We start from the raw sequence: 19,345 nt of genomic DNA on the forward strand, positions 1-19,345 counted from the left end.
GACCAGTGTCACATCCCCACTCAGCAGGGAGTCTGCTTGAGATTCTCTCCCTTTCCCTCTGCCCCTCCCCCTGCTGGTATGAGCCTACCCATCCCTCCTCCCCCATTCTCTCAAATAAATCAATTCTTTAAAAAAATAAAAATGCATATCCAATAAAATCATAGCTCTAGGAATATAACTAGATGAGTATAATTTTATTTACTTTAGTTATAGAATAAGTCGATATTCAATATTTAAGGGCTGGCTAACTAAATTATGACAATAAAATGCTTTACAATAAAACACTTCAAAAGCCATTCAGGAAAACAGTCCCGCTCTGTTACTAAGTGGGGGGAGGGAGGGAAGAGGCAGAATACCCTCCCCATTTTTATATAAAAACTATGTTTGTTTGGTAAACAGGCAGTCTAGATACTTTACCTAAATATTAACAGTGATCCTTCCTGAGTGTCAGATTGTTTGTGGGGTCCTATTTCTTTATGCTTGTCTGTTTTACATTATTAATGAACATGTATTACATTTGTGATTAGAAAAAAAAGCTTAAAACTCGTAAATATACATGCAAAACAAGCCAATAAAAATAATTTTGCCCACATGCTTAAGTTGCAACTGTCTTTCAAAAAAATTAAAAATGCCTTTCCTTTGCTTAACACATTTAATCCCATATTACAAATAGGATAATAATGACTTAATTCAAGAAAAATGGAGGGTTGCCAATCTTCCTTAATTACCCAAAGATCTAAGGAGTAATGTCTGATTTATACTCCTGGCAAAATGACCAAATTAAAAAAAACAGCCCAATGACAATGATCAGTGGTAATAAGTCAAGCTCAGCTAACACAAACCATTCCATTTTTCCTTAACAAACTGTGCCTTAGCACGTGAACAAGTACAGCTAAGTTCAACTAAGCTGAAAAGCTAACCCCAAAAGCTTCCCATCAGACTGGACGTGTCTTTATCCTCTAATGCCCCAATCTCTCTCTGAACAGCCCCATTCTCTGCCTGCTGGTGTGGGGTGCTTGCTCCTTGACCCACCCAGACTTGACAGCTCAAGGGGGCTCCCCTGCTATTGCTCCCCCCTCCTGTACCCATTTCCACGGCCTCATTACTATGGAAGACAGGAATAATTCTGGAATAGAACCAGGAGTGTGTGTGAAGAGGGATGACAAGATCCCCCCAGGAACCTGCTAGCCCCAGAACTCCTGAAAACTTCTCCAGTGTCTAAGAATGATCACAATTAGATAATCCCTGTCATCAGACTGAAGTGACTCAGGGTCAGAATTTTGAACTCAGAACCAGGAAAGACCTGGAGATGGTCATGCGGAGGTCTCAGACAGGCCACTTCTCCCCAGATGTACCTCAGTATCCTCAGAATGAACACAAAGGATCGATTAGAAAACCCACAGACTCACCAGCCAAGGAAGGGAGGGGCACAGAGGGAAAGCAGGGTCTCACACCCAGCCAGAAGCAGCAAGAGGATACCAAACCAGTCTCATTTCCCACTAGGAACCGTGGAAAGGGAAAGAGAATAGTGTGGATAGGCAGAGAGAGCCCAGAGCACCTTCTCTGAGTCCTGTGCTGCACGTGTTATTAAAATCCCGCCCACGACCTCAGGAGTTAACAAGACTAACAAAGACTAAAAACTAGTTAGGACAAGCGTTTCCAGAGACCTGGAATACACAGCAAGTCCATATTTTGGAAAAAGCCTAAAGGACATAATTAGAAAGAGTTACTAGAGGCTATTATTTAAGTATGATGCAAAAGTCTCCATTTTTTAATAGTACCGGCATAAAAACAAGGAATGAAAGCTCAAGAACTCCATCAACCTCAAAGAGACACCATACATGCCCAAACAGAAAAGTACGAAACACCAGAACTGTCGAAATTTAAAAGTGGAGTGGAAAGCTTGTCGATGACCTCTAGCCCCCCTTTCTGGTTCTTCAGAATAACAGCACCCAACTTCCGGGTGCTCCCACTTAAAGTTCCTAATTATTGGGACCAGGATGGTGAAAAACCTTCAAGTTCATATCTAACTTTTTAAAATTCAGCTGATTATTCCCATCATACTTAGAAAGACAAGCAGATTTGAAATCTAAAAAACCTTTTAAGCAAAATCACATTCTGACAGATTTTTATTCATTTTTAAGAAAAATGCTTTGTTTGAAACCTTAGAGTCTGAAAAATGACTTTTTTTTTTTTAAAAGCTAAAGCCCTAAAAATGATCTATAAATAAAACTTCCTGGAGTGCGCCTGGGTGGCTCAGTGGGTTAAAGCCTTTGTCTTTCGCTTAGGTCATGATCCCAGGGTCCTGGGATCAAGCCCCGAATCAGGCTCTCTCTGCTTGGTGGGGAGGCTACTTCCTCCTCTCTCTCTCTGCCTCTCTGCTTACTTGGGATCTCTGTCAAATAAATAAATAAAACCTTAAAAAAAAAAAAAAAAAACCACACAACACTTCCTGGATACATCATAAAATAACAAGACAAACTGGGAAACATATTTGTAACATTTACTAAAATGCTAATATCCTGGCTGTAAAAAGAACTGCTATAAATCACCAGGAAAAAAATGGAACACAAAGCTAGAAAAATTGGTAAAAGAAATAAATAAGCCAAACAAAATATAAACGGCCCCCAAAACTCAAAAGTGTTCAAACCCACTAGTTATCAAAGAAAAGCAAAATAAATATGATTCTATTCTTTGCCCAAACTGGTTTTTAAAAAAAGGGAGGAGGGAGGAAAGCTTAACCATAACAATGATTCCCAGTATGTTAACCTGGATACAGTAAGTATCCTGTATATGTTATGTAGCAAAGCCTTAAAAATGCAAATGATGTCCTTTCCAAAAAAGCAGCCTAAAGAAATAATCTGAAAAATGCACCCAGATTTCCATACAAGGCTGTTCACTATTGTGTTGTGTTCACCGCAGCACAAAACGGCTCATAAGCTAAATGCCCAACAATAGAAGGATTTGTCAAATAAAACATGATGCATTCAGCACAAATGAGCTGTAAAAGCCATGTTTTAAAGGGCTATTTAATGATTTAGTCATATGCCTAAAGTACATTGCTAAATTTTTTTTTAATGGTTTAAAAAGCCCCTGTATCTCTATTTCAAAATACGAATATACACATGTGCATATGTACAGGTGCACAAACAAAAAATTTTACTTTCAAGTAAATTGAGAAAAGAAATATTCATGGAGTAAAACAAGCTATTTTGTGTGTTTCCACCACAGTCTTAATATTCCTTAATATTCTGAGACAGGACTCACTTTCAGCTATTTTTCCAGTAATTCTGACTTTAATTCTGATCAGTTCTAACCAACAGCCTCATATACTTCAATAATAACTAACCAATAGTTTCAGGATTCTTTATACAACAATCCCTAAAAAAGTCATGCATTTCCTGCATATTCTTCTCAAATCAGTCCATTTCCTATCACAGAAAAGCAAGACACAAAAATTCCTGAGAAAGGACACTCCCCAGGGACTGCTCTATCCTTGCCCTCTCTACAGACCACTGACAACTACACACACCCAGGAGAAAGTTAAAGCCTTTTATCTCTTGGAAAAACAATGTCAGTGCTCAGGTTAAATGAAGAAAAAGCCCACGGACCTCTCTAGCATGAGGCTCTGCAGCTAACATTACGCACTCTTCATCCCACAGTACATTCAGTCAACTAGGCAGAGGCTCTCAAAGGGGCAAATAGCTGCACTTGACTTCACTGAGAGCAAAAGTTCCCAGCCCTAGTTGCACACTGAAATCACCTGGGAATTTTTTTTTTCTTAACCCCAACAGTTAGGCTATACTCCTGATCAAGTGTACCTTAGCTTCTCAGATGAGACCAGGCAGCTGTCATTTCTTAGTTCTCCAGATGATTCCAATTTGTTGTCAAGGTTGAGGACCACTGACCCAAGGCATGTTTTACAAACAATAAATTAACAACCCACGAACATGAATAGAGGAATCAATTCAGGGAGCTGGGGCCAGCAATTATTTTAACTAAAAAAAAAAAAAAAAAAAAAAAAAAAAGAATGGAATGGGCTAGAATAAGCTAGAACATAAAATGCATTGCTCCTAGTGCAAATAGATAATATCTCGTGAAATTTTTCAGTTAAAAATATGTAGTTCTTGGCAATACTATTGAGACTGATCTACAGATTCAATGCAATCACTATCAAAAATCCCATCTGCCTTTCTGGCAAAAATCGACAAAATGATCCTAAAATTCAAATAAAAATGCAAAGGACCCAGAATAGACAAAACAATCTTGAGAAAGAACAAAACTGGAGGACTCATGTTTTCCAATTTCAAAACTTAGTACAAATCTACAGTAATTATGACACCCTGCTATAAGGATGGACAAACAGATCTAAGGACAGAAGAGAGAATCCAGAAGTAAACTGTAACATTTATGATCAGGTGATTTACAACAAGGGTGCCAGGACAATTCAATGAGGAAAGAACAGTCTTCAACAAACGGTGCCGAGAGAACCGGAAATCACACATAAAGGAATGAAGCTGGACCCCTACCTCATACCATATACAAAAATTAACTCAAAACCAATCAAAGACCTAAATCTAAAAGATAAAACTATAAAACTCTTAAGAAAAAAAAAAATCACAAAACTCACTGTGGATGGATTGGTTGGAGGAGCATTCATGAGTTTGAGCCCCAAGTCAGGTAGACTACTTAAAACTATATATATATATATATATATTTTTTTTTTTTTAAACTCTTAAAAAAAACATAGGGGCAAATCTTGGCGACTTTGGGTGAGGCAATGATTCGTTAGATAAAACATCAAAAGCACAACAACAACAAAATAGGTAAATGAGACTTCCCCCAGAATTAAAAACTTATGTTTTGGGTGCCTGGTGGCTTGGTTGACTAAGCACCCAACTCTTGATTTTGGCTCAGGTCATGATCTCAGCGTTGTGAGATCTGAGCCCCATGTCAGGCTCCAAACTCAGCAGGGAGGCTACTTGAGATTCTTACTCTCTCCCTCTACCCCTCACCCCACTTGCACTCTCTTTCTAAAATAAATCAAAATTAAAACAAAACAACTTTTGTTTGAAAAGGACATCAGAAAGTAAAAGGTAACCCATAAAATGGGGAAAGTTTATAAACTTTTTATAGATAAGAAACTAGTACATAAAACATTAACAATAACAAGACAATGACCCAGTTAAAAAGGATCTGAATAGACATTTCTCCAGAGACATTATATAAATGGCCAATAAGCACATGAAAAGATGCTCTCCCCCTCTTTAGTCATTAGGGAAATGCAAATGAAATCAACAGTGAGATAACACTTCATATCCACTGGAATGGCTACAACCAAACAGGCACTAACAAGGGTCATTGAGGATGAGGACAACTGTCATCTTGCCGACCCACTACCCTGGAAAAGTCTGGCAGTTCCCAAAAGTGTTAAACATAGAATTATCATATAACCCAGTAATCCCACACTTTGATATTTATCCAAAAGAAGGGAAACATGCTCACACTAACCCATGCACAGGAACATGCAGGGAAGCAGAACTCATAGAAGCCACCATGGAGAAACACCCAAATGTCCATCGACTAATAATGTAGCACTGACACCTGCCACCATGTGGATAAATTATGAAAACAGGCTAAAAGCCCATCACAAAAGAGCACATATGGTAGGATTCCACTTACAGGAAATATCTAGATAAAGCAAATCCACAGAAACAGTGCAGGTGCGTGGTTGCCAGAGGCTGGCTGAGGGGAGGGAAGGGGAGGGAAGGCTGGGGACCGACCACTGATAGGTACAGGGTTTTCTGTCTGGGCTCACAAAAATGGTGTGGAGAGGAGATAGTGGTGGGGGCCACAACTCTGTGAACATACTAAAACAACTGAAGCACACCCTTTAAAAAGGTGGGGCTCAGGGGCACCCGGGTGGCTCAGAAGGTTGGGCCTCTGCCTTTGGTTTAGGTCATGATCTCGGGGAAGGGGGGTGCGGCGTCCTGGGATAGAGCCCTACACATCAGGCTCTCTGCTCAGTGGGGAGCCTGCTTCCCCTCTCTCTCTGCCTGCCTCTCTGCCTACTTGTGATTTCTGTGTCAAATGGATAAATAAAATCTTTTTTAAAAATTTAAAAAAATTTGGGGCACCTGGGTGGCTCGGTGGGTTGAGCCTCTGCCTTAGGCTTGGGTCGTGGTCCCGGGGTCCTGGGATCGAGCCCCGCATCGGGCTCTCTGCTTGGCGGGGAGCCTGCTTCCCTCTCTCTAACTCTGCCTGCCTCTCTGCCTACTTGTGATCTCTCTGTCAAAGAAATAAAATCTTTTTAAAAAAAATTTTTTTTTAATTTAAAAGGTGGGGTTAAAATAAATAAATAAATAAATAAATACAAAGGTGGGGTTTATGGAATAACAACTCAATGAAACTTTTCTTTTTTTTGCAGGTTATTCTGTGTCGAGCTCCTTCCCCATTGTTCCTTCTGAAGCCCATGCAGTTCCTTAACCAGAGGACAGTATGGATAGATAACCTTTCCAACTCACAGGCGGAGTCATGTATGGATTTCATGGCCAGATCTCAATCTCAGTTCAGGGCATCACAACTGATTTTTTCATCAAACAGGAGTATAAGATTTCAGAACCCACAGTACACGAAGTTAGGTATGGTTTCTGTGAAACTTGCTTGAGATGCGCACGGGCACACTTGATGTGTATATACTTCTCAATGAAAGGGAGTCAGTCAAAACAAAGTCTGGAAAATGTATTTTAGGAGTTGACTGACACCTGCCACCTATTCCAAAAAAAAAAAGAAAGAAAGTATGAGATGTTAAGAGTTGAAAACAGAAATTGGGAGAAAAAAATTTGAAGCCACTCTGGAGCATTGCCCCAGGCACTGAACTAAAGGCTAGGACAAGTGAGCTGGACCCCATCTGCCTTTACTGCCCAAGGAATAAAAGATTCCCTGCCCCATCTACCTCCACCAGGGCTTCTGAGGGGGAGCAGAGCAGCATCTGGGCACCCCCCCCCCCCCGTGGGGGAGCCCACAGCAGATCCCACAGGGAGCTCAAGAGGTGAGGGCACAAACCCATCACTTGAAATGGGGTGTGGGGAGGGACCCACAGGCTGCAGGACAGGGCAGGGCCTGAACTCACACCAGGGGTCAGGAAGCAGGTGCAAAAAGCAGAACTTCAACAGAGGAGGCAAATGGAGATTGCTAGAGTATTCAGTTCATCTTCACAGGGATGAAAGAGAAAGGAAGGGAAACAAGAAGCCACAAAAACTTCTCTGAGGAAGAGCACATTTTCAAAGACTGTGGGCCAGAAACCTGGACACAAAAGACGCCAGCAGCTGCACAATACGACAGCATGGTCAGAAAATAGAAGCCCTTGGGATGAACCTGAAGATAAGATAGAACTCCTATAATTCCTCCTGGCAAGAAATTTGAGGTCATCCTCAAATCAGCAGGGAAACTGAACTTCTTTGTGGAGAATTACCACAATAACAGGGTCAGACTCTACCAAGGATTTTTGTGGTACAGAAAACTGCAGGGTCAATGTCAAGGTGACAAACTTTGTCAAAAACATTATGTACATAGAATACTGAAATTTAGTGAAACAGACCTTGAGAAGAGGACACTTCTTTAATATCATTGAAGATTATATACAATAATGCATTCCGGTAAAAACTAAAAGGACTGTCACATTAAAACCTGTTCTATAAATACTCTATAATTTATTAAGAAAAAGAAATGTATGAGGCATATGAGCGGATCAGGAGAGCATGCAACTCTTGATCTTGGGGTAGCAAGTCCAAGCCTTGCACTGGGCACAGAGCCTACTTTAAAAAAAGAAAAAAAGAAATGTATAAGAAAAAGACCGCAAATGGGGGCTCCTGCATGGCTTAGTGGGTTAAGCATCTGACTTCTGCTCAGGTCATGATCTTGGGGCCCTGTGATCAAGCCCCACATAGGGTTCCCTGCTCAGCGGGGTGTCTGTTTGAGATTCTCTCTCCCTCTCCCCCTCCACCTTGTGTGTTCTCTCAAAGAAGTAAATGTTTGGGGGGGGTAACTTTTTTTTTTTTTTTTTAAGATTTTATTTATTTATTTGACAGAGAGAAATCACAAGTAGATGGAGAGGCAGGCAGAGAGAGAGAGAGAGAGAGAGAGGGAAGCAGGCTCCCTGCTGAGCAGAGAGCCCGATGCGGGACTCGATCCCAGGACCCTGAGATCATGACCCGAGCCAAAGGCAGCGGCCCAACCCACTGAGCCACCCAGGCGCCCGGGGGGGTAACTTTTTATTTTGTTAGGACACCGATTTTGGCTAACATAACCACCCTGAGTAATACAGGTGCTTGGTTGGAAGATACATAGAATGTAATCAGTTTCTTTCTCTATTCTTGCTCTTTACCACTGGGAAGAAGGGAGGGGCAAGGGGAAATCACCTCATTCTAAATAAATATTTTTAAATAAAGAGCAAGAAACAAGTAATCTGCAGACATTAGGGAAAAAACAAAAGCTATAAAAGATTGCATAAACCCAAAGATTCATAATCACAGAATAATTCAATATTATAAAGATGACAAGTCTCCCCAAATTTATATACATTTAATGAGATTTCCCAATAAGTTATTTTGAAACCCTAAACTGAAAAATACGGGATAAAACAACAACAAAAACAGAGCATAGGCACTACCAGAGAGTAAAGCCTACTATAGAGTGATTATAATGATGAAAATAGCAAGGTCATGGCAAAGGAACAGACAGATAAATGGAATAAAAGAGCAATTCCCACAACAGATCTAAGGATTCATTATGATTAAGGTGTCATTTTAATTTAATAAGACAAGGATGAATTAACAAATGGTGCTGGAAAAAATGTACAGGAAAAAAAATCCATACTCCACGCCACACTCCAAGTATTAAATAACAGCCAAATATTTTTTTAAAAGAACGAAAAAACATATAAAAAATATTAATAAATTCTTAGGATACAGAGAGGACGAGAAAGAAAAAGATTGACAGATCTGAATTCAAAGCATAGACAAATATTTGCAACTTATGACAAAAAAATGCAAATCTTAATGGCTTATTTCTCAAACAGAGTGAAAGTAGGATTAAAATAACATATCCAGTAGCATCAACTTTACTCAAAGATTAAGGAGGAAAAATGTTTCATATTAAACCAAGCACTGATGTTTCTGGAATAGAATAAAAAAACTCACATTATTTTTAGATAAAACAGAAGACTTAAAAGTACCATGCTTGTTATACTCCCTAACACTTCAAAATATGCATATATCCCCCATATCATACTTCTGAGGAATAATTTGTGAATCAGTCTCTTTAATATATAGAGTTCTCAATGATAAAATATGAATTCAACAGAAAATGTTCAGCACTGAGGTCATCCATACCACTGTGAAGCAGAGGTAATCAAACTCTTTGTATAAAGGGCCAGAGAACAAATATTTCAGGCCTGCAGGTCATATGGTGTCCTGAATGCACACGGCTGTGCCTCAGTAAAACTCGATTTACCAGAACAGGTGCCAAGGATTCTCTCATTGGCAGCATCCGAAATGCAAATTATTGGGCCCCACCCCAGACCTTCTGAAGGAGAAACTCTCCAGTTTGAGTTCTACCACGTCAGACAAGGAAGAGACTGCACCCCCCAAGCCAGGGGATTTGCCTTTGGAGACAGCAAAGGATTTCAGCCAGCACTGCGGAGGGGACAAGAGAGCCAAACCAATTTGAGGCTGAAATCCCAACTACAGTGGCAATATGTGAAGAACAGCATTTCCAGCAGGACTCTCCACCAGAAGAAGGGTGGAGAAGACCATCCCTAGAGTCATAACACCACGGCCTCCTAAAAAGGGATGGTCCAGAACGAAAATGCTAATGCAAGTTTAATTAAATGAAGCTGGTGGGAAAGGGATGCCACCTTGAAGGGAGACCAAGTAAAAGAAAGGACTATATGCTGAGATTGGGGTGGGGGTTGCGGAAGACTCCTACAGGAGATGCCAGGGAGAGCTAACAGAAGGAACAAAGGACACAGGGCGCCTGGCTGGCTTAGTCAGTGAAGTGTACAACTCTTCATCTCGGGGTCGTGGGTTCAAGCCCCATGTTGGGTGCCAAGTGTAGACATTACTTTAAAAAAAAAAAAAAAAAAAAAAAAAAAAAAAAGGAGGAGCCAAGGACCAAGCTGGAGTACACAGAGGAACACCATAGCTGGGAATGAAAAACAGGCCAGTAAGAGAAAAAGGAGGGTACAAAGCAAGAATGATCCCAACCTCAGCCTCCTCAGCTGTGAAGTGGGAACCAGAGTAATGGCCTTCAACCGGGGCTGCCATGATCAAAAGACATTCGTGATCACAGGAGGTGCTGGCAGAGCACCTGGCACCCAACTCTAGCTTCTCTACCCTCTTCTAGGCCAACAGGGACTTACAAACCCAGAGCTTCAGACAAAACCTGGGAAGAGCATTCTATCCCTGGACTACTGGAGCTGAAGAGGAGAAATCAAGACCCAGGAGGAGTTAACTCAGGTAAGTTAACCAAATTCCAATTTCTTCATCAATAAAATGCAGCCCAGGACGCCTCTACCTGCCAGTTGCCTAACCATACTGATGTCCAGTGCTTAGCACTGAGCCCATCTCGGGTCCCTTCTATTGCCTGGGAAGGCTCCCAGACAAGAAGTGCGCTTTGTTAAATCGCACTCATATTCATCTTAGAAGATGGGGGGACTCAACACTGTAAGACTCATGTTCAGAGTGAACTGAGAGGGAGGTGGCTGCCGGGAGGGTGAGCCTCCAGCGGGCTTCAGAGGCACCCCAGTGCAACAGACCCGAGGGCAGAACCTATGGAAAGAACTGCGGATGAAGGCTTTCCTGACCGGTGACCAGAGAAAGCCATGGTCTGGGGCGGCCGGGTGAGCAACAGCCCAAGGCAACTGGGACCCCCCCTCACTGAGGCTGCAGAGATATGGTGAGTAAGAACTGCAATCAAACGATGGCCAGCAGAAGGGTCTGGGGCTGCGACCTAAAGCCTTTGAGCAGTGGCCGGCAGTGAGGACACTGCACCAAGTCCCAAATATTATCTACTGTGAAATTAGCCACAGTTCTCACCTGTGTTTGTCACATTCACAGACTCAGATGTCTCAGTACAAACTGTATGTGCAGCTCATGCCTGCCACACTTCCTGGGAAATAGGAATTTTCAAAGGTCATTTCTGATGAATCCAGCTCTTTGCTTTTTGTGCTATCTTTAGATTCTAGGCCTGCATAACATGCAACCCCACTGAAGGGGCACAAGAAAGTGCTATTGAATAGAGAGTAGATGGAACTCTCCTTCATAGAGTACATCCTCAGAGGGCCTTAGAAGCCACCTACACCTGAGGTCAGAGACTTGCCGAGGTCAGAGGAGAGAATTAAGACTATGGACAACAGAAGTACCCCAAAAGATTTACATTTCCGTGAAGGAGGAGCTCCCCCAAAACACCCACTCCCTCCCTTTCTGACTGCATTCGGGCTTGTCAGGTTGGTCACCATGCCCTTTGTTACCTTGGACATCTTGGGTTCCTTTCGTTCTAAGTGCACAGGCCAGAAACTTGGACACTGCCCTCAACTCTCTTTGGTACACCACTACCCTCCCCTCACATATCTGGTCCATCAGCATCTCCTCATCCCCACCTCAGAATCCCCTCAGAATCACCCTGGTCTGACCACCACCCTCAGCCCTCACCCAAGAAGACACAGTGCTGCCCCGCCCTCCCTGCTTCTAGTTGATTCTCAAACAGTAATAACCAGCAAATCCCTGTTAAAACCTAGGTCAGTCCCTGTCCCCTCTACTCAAAACCTTCCATCAGCTCCCATTCCCATCAAAGTAAAACCCATAAGCCTTACTGTCACATGGCCTTACATGTTTCAATTCCCACTGTCTCTTTGACAGCAAAACCAAATGCTCTCCTGCCTCAGGGCCTTTGCACCTGCTGCTTCCTCAACTGGGAATGTTCTGCCCTCAGATATCCACATGACTCACTTCCTTCACATCTTCACTCAGACGTGACTCAGGGCTTTCCTGTCTATCCTTCCTAAAATTTCAGCTTCAATGTCAACACTTAGTACCCTCAATCCTGCCAGATTCTTCTTCAGGGCATGAAATCTCTGTCTGCCACCTTACCAAGAGTGTGAGCTCCATTAGGGCAGAGAATCTCCATGCAGCAACCAGAGCACCAAAAACACTTCCGGGCTCACAGCAGGTTCTCAATAAATGTACTAAATAGGGGCTCTCTGCTCAGCGGGGAGCCTGCTTCCTCCTCTCTCTCTGCCTGCCTCTCTGCCTACTTGTGATCTGTCAAATAAATAAATAAAATCTTTTTAAAAAATAAATTAATTAATTAAAATGTACTAAATATGTCAAATCCTGTGAAAAGTAGAAGCTGCAAGCAAACCTCCATGATTTGACAGTCAATATAGAACCTGTGACAAAATAACAGGTTAGAAAAAGTAAAGCTGGGGAGAAAAGGAAGATAGTTCCATAAAGCACACAGAGCTCCTTTAAATCCTAAGTCAATAATGTACAGCCACAGCATAACCTGGAGCAGGAATGTTCTCCAGCAAAAGAATAAAAGCCCAAACCGGCAGCCCTCTGAGGAGAGAATAACTGGAAGAACAGCAGGGAGTAAGAAAATGAGTTAATGAGTTTATCTGGCATTGGGAACAGACTAGTGTGTTGGGAGTTTTATAGGCAAGGCCCAGAAACAGGTCAGGGAAGGACTGTAAAATGTTTAAATTTAAAAAAAGCCTAAGAGGATTAAATAAAAATAAGTTTTTAAAAAGCTTTCATTTACAAGTACAAAGCACTATGTAATTGCAAATTATGATGCTGACTTTTAGTCCCCTTAAGCAAAATGGGAAAATTTCTCAAGGTACCAGTGGTGCCAGAAAGGAGTCCCCAAGAGGATCCCAGGTTTGTCTTTAGAGACACTGCAAAGGAAGGCAATAGCCAACTCGGGATTTCTAATACCCCAGACCTTGGCCTTCTTGAGGGCAGAAGACTGAGTGTGATTCCACAATTATTTGTTCAATAGCACCTGACACCAAATTAGCAGATGGACTAACGGAAGGCTATGTGAGCTTGGTCCTGTGAGATCTAACTCCTGCAGGAAGGACTAAGACCTCTAGGCTTTGCTGTACAAATGCGACAGGCAATGTGGCTGGCATGAAACCTAGCAAAACCCTTTCCAATATTCTACCCAAGTACTTTCAAAAGCATTTTTGAAACATCCTAAGAAACATTAAAACTCAGCTTAATTAACTTTTGCCAGTCAGAAAATACAACTGCCATGCAACCATGTGAATAAGGGGGGGGGGGGGGGGAACGTCAATATGGAAAGTTCCTGAAATACCTTTCCTTTTTAAAAAAAAAAAAAAATCATTCCCCACTCAGAGCCAAAAAAAAAAAAAAAAAACCCAAGAGAAATGCCCTGGAATTCAAAGAAAGAAGCCGGTCGCCATTTTGACAAAGGAAATGGTCTAGAAAGCAGGTAACTCACGCTCAGGCTGTCAGGTGAAACAGGTAGCTGGGCTAGACACACCTGCTCACCTCCTTTCAACTACCAGGTGTGCTAGGAGGCCTTCCACTGCATACCCACTGCCAGCCATTTCAGAGGCTAGTGCCCAAAAGCTATTAAATTCTGGTAAGGGAAAAGAGACTACGAGTGACCGGTTCACAAGTCATCCTGAGACAGCCAACCATAACCCGGGACAGAATTCAGAATGTCTGAGCAGAAAGGCCCTTTATAAATCTCACCCGTTTCCAACACCTCCGGGGCTATTCAGGGAAAAGTCATGTGCTAAGCTAAAAAGGCAGGTGCAGACAACTGGAAAGAGTGAGGCCCCAGCCCAACAGCATTCAAATACAAAAACATAAAAATAAAAAAGCTTCAGCTACCCCTGATTCTGGTCTCTGGCTTTAGAGAGGAAGAAAACTGGCCGCGAGAAGTCACATGGCTAATTAATGACAGCTCAAACCAGACTGCCTCGGGACTCCCGGTCCCATGTCCTCGCACATCACCGGCCTCCTCAGCACACCCAAACGTCAGCAGGGGCAGCATCTTCCCCCTCCCATCTTCCAGCATTGCAGGAATAAAAGTAACAGCCGCGGCTGACACCCCAGACCTAGAAATCCCTTATGGGTGACTTTCTTCCACCTGCAGTTGCCCTCATTTACCCTTTGCCCTGACAATCAAGAATTTCTCATCAGTCATGCTTAAAACCCCCAGACTGTAGGCCGAGTTCCTGTCAGCTACCCACTCAAGGGTACATCCAGAGTCAAAGGAAGGAGAAAATCCTGAGCCCTTGAAGTAATTACACTCAAGAACGTCAATTTCTCCTTCCAGCAAGGTAGCAACAACGGGAATTCGCGACCCCCGGGGGAACAGGCCTGAGAGAAAGGCCCTGGGGTCGGAGCAGCAGCTTCTAAAATTACTTGGCACAGCCTTTGTAGGAGAGAAGAAAGCAAAAAATGTACAAGGCAAACCACCCCCCCCCCGCCGCCCTCTTGATGGCCCTGAATTCCGGGGGGCGCGGGGATGCCCGCGCGCACCTCGCGGGGAGGGACGAGGAGAGAGCGACCCCAGGACGCGTGGGCCGAGGGCCCGGGAGGAGGCGGCGGCGGCCGGCCAGCCCGGTCCCGGGGGGACCCACTTGCCTCCCCGCGGCGCGGCCTGAGGGCCCGAGCGCGCTGCGTCTCCCGGGGCGGCCAGGGTGAGCGCCCAGGGGCCAGACCGGGCCGGGTGGGGCGGCGGAGGCTGGGGGGTTGCGGGGCATCCACGGGCTCCGCGGCCACCCTGGCCCGCGGGTGCGGGGACCCGGGGAACCGGCCGGGGCTTGGGGGGCGCAGGCCGCGCCGCGGGGCCGGTGACAGCGCGCGGGGGCCGTGCCAGGCCGGCCTCGTGGGTGCGGCGGGCACCTCGCGGCCCGGCCCGGCAGGTGCGGCTCGCGGGCCGGGCCGGGGGCGCGGCGGTCCGGCTCTCACCTGGCTGCAGCTCGCTGGTCTCCCGTCCTGCCGCCGCGCCTCGGCGCCGCAGTGCCAGCCGCCGCCGCCTCCGCCTCCGGTCCCCGCGACAGCCGCCTGCAAAATGGCGCCGCGGAGGGGCGGGCCGGGGGCGGGGAGCCGTGGAGCCGCCCGCCCCCGCGCCGGCCCGGGACCCACCTCCCTCTCCGCCCCCGACCCCCCGCCCGGCGGCCTCCCTCCCCCCAGGGGAGGGGCTGTGCCCCCTCTCACGCGGGACCCCGGGCGGGGCAACCGGCCCCCACCCCAGCCGCCCCCCGCGGCGTTCCCTGCGCGCCCCCCACCCCAGGTCCCCTTTAGCTCCCTCCCCTGCGTGGAAGTCGCCCCCCTCCTCGCGCCTTGCCGCCACACCTGCTCCTGGGGCCCACCTGGAAGGCAGAGCGCCCGCCCGGAGGCTCCCCCTCCTGGCTCTCCCCTTTTACCCTGCCTGACACTGAGCCCTGTCACCGCTGCGGGAAGATAATCGTGCAATTGGCGCGGCGCATTGGGCTGGGGGTGGGGGGGGGTGGCTGGAGGTTTCACGGCAATTTCACCGTTTCTCGGGTTAGGCCGTCAGGTTTTTCAACTTACTGGAGGAGAGGGCCTCCTTACATCATGCGGACACCGTAACACAGCCCGGGGTTTCTCACACTCCGCTGCCCCGGGGATCCTGTTTAACTGCGGGTTGTGATGCAGCGAGTCTGGGGGGCAGCCGGAGATTTTGCATTTCTAAAGAAGCCCCCGGGTGATGCCGCTGGGTCAGGGCCGCCGAGCGGAAGGGGCTGCGGGTAAAATTTAGCGCCTCGCAGCCCCACCTTGAGTGCACGAGTGAGACGCACGTGGTTGGGCCCCACCCCCTGGCTGCTGAGGCCGGAGGTCTGGAACGAGAGGAACTTGCATTTCTGACAGCTTCCAGGTGATGCTGCTGCGGCTGCTGTCCGATATTCACACTTCGCGAGCCACTGCTGAAGACCCTCTGAATATATGGCCAGAAACAAACAAGCAAACAAACAAACAAAACACTAATAATTAGCGCTCTCATAGCACCTTCCATCTTGAAACCACTGTCGTGGTTGCTGTTTCCACCGAATAATAACTGACTAGTTCCCCCAAGCAAGTCTCGAGAGAGCTGAAGAATCGAGGACTGTGTTTGACCTGACATGGGGAGGAGCAGATTTCATCATCGGAATTTCTGCCTGATTCACCCACTTTGGGGAACTCCATGGTATAGGTATCATACATATCAATGAGGGGGGAGGGGTATGACTAGCCGCTGGGAATTTCACCAAATACAAAGTATAGTCTGTGTTTGTAAGAATCAATAGTGTGTCATCATATTTACCTCTCTAATAACTTGTAGGTTTAAAATACAAGAGTTAGCTTGTAAAATTCAGTACACATTCTATTGTATGTCAACTATATTTGAATTAAAAAAATTTTTTCTACATTGGAATGTCAGGTGTTCAGAGCCTCACGGAAGATGGAGGAAATAAGAGATTAAAAGTTTGTGACCAAACACCTAGAGAAAAATTCATGTCCCCTCTCCCTGTAACATCCCCAGCAGTGAGACTATTTTCCAGCCAAAGTCTATTTTGGGGGGTGGGGCAGGAGTACTCTGTGTCTTGCTCAGCCAGGATGTGAGATCTGGGATAGAAAAGCGGGAGAGTCTTTATTGCATCTTCAGTGTCCCTTTCTCCCTCACAGATTTTCTCTATCCTAAAAAAATCTTCCACTGTCCCAGCCTCTCTTCCTCATCCCTCTTCCCCATCCCTCCTCAGGCTGATGCTGTCACTCCCTGCTTTCTCAGACGTCACCAGTGACCTTCTAAGGACCAAATCCAATTGCCTGTTTAGAGCCCTTCTTTTCTACTGAGAGGGCTCTGTAATCTTCCATTGACTTCTCCCTCCTTCTCCCTCCTCCTCCTCTGGGTCTTGCATGTCCTATACTCCCCCCTCACTTCCTTCTCAGTTGCCCCATGCTCAACCCTTAAAAAGGTTAGTTTTTACTGACATTTCCTTTCTCTCCCATCTTTTCCCTTGTCTCTTCCTTCTCGAACCCCATCTGAAAAGCAGCCATTTCCTCATGGTTCCAAATCTCTCTCTCTTGATCAGATGTTTTTCTGAACTTCTGGATTTTTCTGATCTTCTGGACATTTCCGATTGTCCTACACAACCTCCCTAGATACTACCCAGGAATTTTAAGTATCTCCCTACTCCTTCTCCTACTACAAACTTCTTATCCGGGTTCTCCCATTTTGCCACCAGAAACTTTGAAGTTGCCTTTGACTGCCTGTTCCCCAGCCCCCTTGTACATTTTGTCAACCTATTGGCCAATCGAAAAAAGACGTGTGTCTGGAATTCTTTTCTCTATGTGCACCATCCCAGGCCCTCACCGGTTCTTCCTCGGACTGTTGAAAAAGTTTCTCTCTGGCCTCTTGGCCTCAAGAGTTATCTCCCAAAGCCATCCTTGTTATCATCCCAAAACACAGAATTGACCCTTCCCCCCTTCTGGAAATTCTTGAGGGCCTCTGGGTCTACAGAGTAACCTGGTAAAAAGAAACAGAATATAGGCTATTTCCCAGCACAGCATTCAAGGCCCTTTACCAGCTAGTCTCCAGCTGCTTCTTTTTTTCTGAACAAAGTACCATTTTTTGCTGCAGGCAGACAGGGGATGACCTTGACTTCAACCTTGCAGGGTTTTTATGAGGATTAAGTGAGATCTTTAATATAAAATGCTTATTCAGGGCTGGAATACGTAAGTATATTTTACATAGTCAATACGTATCCATGTCCTTATTGTTATATAATTATTTTTATCATCAACTCAAAAAATACATGAATAATTTCCTATTTGTTTCATTTCCCTATTTCCTATTCATTTTCCTTTCCTATTATAGAAGATATAAACGGTGTTTTTTCTTTCCCCTTAACTTCTCTAAACTAAATCAGCAGAACGTTTTGTGACCTGGATAATTTGATTGAAATTTCTGTCATTTCCAGGCTGTGTTATTTTTGAGAGGTAATTATAGCTTGGGGCCATTCCATCTTTATACAGTGCTTTTCTTTACAATATTTATTTCCGATATCTCTCTGGAGTATAGAACCGAGATTGGCAAACTTTCCACAAAGGGCCTGATAGCGAATGTTTTAGGCTTCGTGGGCCAAGAGGCAAAACCTAGGAGATTATAGGGGTGGTTATAAAATGAGAGAAAATTTCCACAAATTTTTTTATTGATAAAATTCAAAATACACTGGATGCCTGGGTAGCTCAGTGGGTTAAAGCCTCTGCTTTCAGCTCCGGTCATGGTCCTGGGGGTCCTGGGATCGAGCCCCACATCAGGCTCTCTGCTCAGCAGGGGAGCCTGCCTCCCTCTCTCTCTCTGCCTGCCTCTCTACCTACTTGTGATCTCTGTCTGTCAAATAAATAAATATATTTTTTTAAAAAATTCAAAATACAACAATAGTAATTGAGTATAAGCTTTTGGTAGTACAAGTCTGCTAAGGAAAAAAAATGGAATTTGAGGGGGCGGGCAACAGAGAATAAGATTCTGCTTAATTTGAGCTTGAAGCTAGTGTCTCCTATCATCAAATCAGTCACAAATGTGCATCTGTAAAAACCATTCTTAGCTGGTACAAAAACAGGCCAAGCCCTGATCTAAACCATAAGTCCCCCCACTTCGAGTTGTCCCTTCAGGGTAATATGGGGCTGATATAACTTATAATAGGTCTTCGAACGATAGAAGAAAGCAAAATGACAGTCATTTCAAAGTCTTTTCTTCTGAGAAAGTGCTTGGAGAAGAGGGTGAAAGCTTCTTCCCTACACCATGCCTTGGTGTCAGAGGAAGTGACACTTTTCTAAATCAGACTCACATAAGGATATGCCCAGATATGAGGCAGCCTGGGAGAGCCCAAGATCTGCCTAAATAGGGACACCTGTGTGGCTCAGTTGGTTAAGCAGCTGCCTTCAGCTCAGGTCATGATCCCAGCGTCCTGGGATCGAGTCCCACATCGGGCTCCTTGCTCGGCGGGGAGCCTGCTTCTCCCTCTGCCTCTGCCTGCCATTCTGTCCGCCTGTGCTTGGCTCACTCTCTCTCTCTCTGACAAATAAATAAATAAATAAAATCTTAAAAAAAAAAAAAAAAAAAAAAAGATCTGCCTAAATATTCTCTCTCTCTTTCTCTCTCTTTTTTTTTTTTTCACATCTTCAAGGATGTTCACTGCAGCATTGTTTCAAACAGGAAAAAAAAACTGAAACGCAACCCTGATGGGCATCAACTGGGGAATGACTGAATAAACTGGCATATAAGCACTGTATGAAATACC

The 19,345-nt window shown here is 44.8% G+C and overlaps 1 protein-coding gene across 7 annotated transcripts in view; it reads right to left on the reverse strand.

The window, feature by feature from the left end:
• SLC23A2 (solute carrier family 23 member 2) overlaps positions 1-15,107 on the reverse strand; it is a 130,898-nt gene extending 115,791 nt beyond the window's left edge. For 4 of the 7 annotated variants that reach the window (XM_059133880.1, XM_059133875.1, XM_059133873.1 and 1 more), the window contains exon 1: positions 15,009-15,098. The gene's annotated coding sequence lies outside the window, so the exon portion shown is untranslated. Of the gene's footprint in view, positions 1-15,008 lie in introns of all 7 variants that reach the window. The other 3 variants (XM_059133879.1, XM_059133874.1, XM_059133878.1) reach the window with 3 other exon arrangements.
• Between the last annotated feature and the right edge of the window lie 4,238 nt (positions 15,108-19,345).

This window comes from Mustela lutreola, chromosome 9 (genome assembly GCF_030435805.1).
Source record: "Mustela lutreola isolate mMusLut2 chromosome 9, mMusLut2.pri, whole genome shotgun sequence".
Classification (NCBI taxonomy): domain Eukaryota; kingdom Metazoa; phylum Chordata; class Mammalia; order Carnivora; family Mustelidae; genus Mustela; species Mustela lutreola.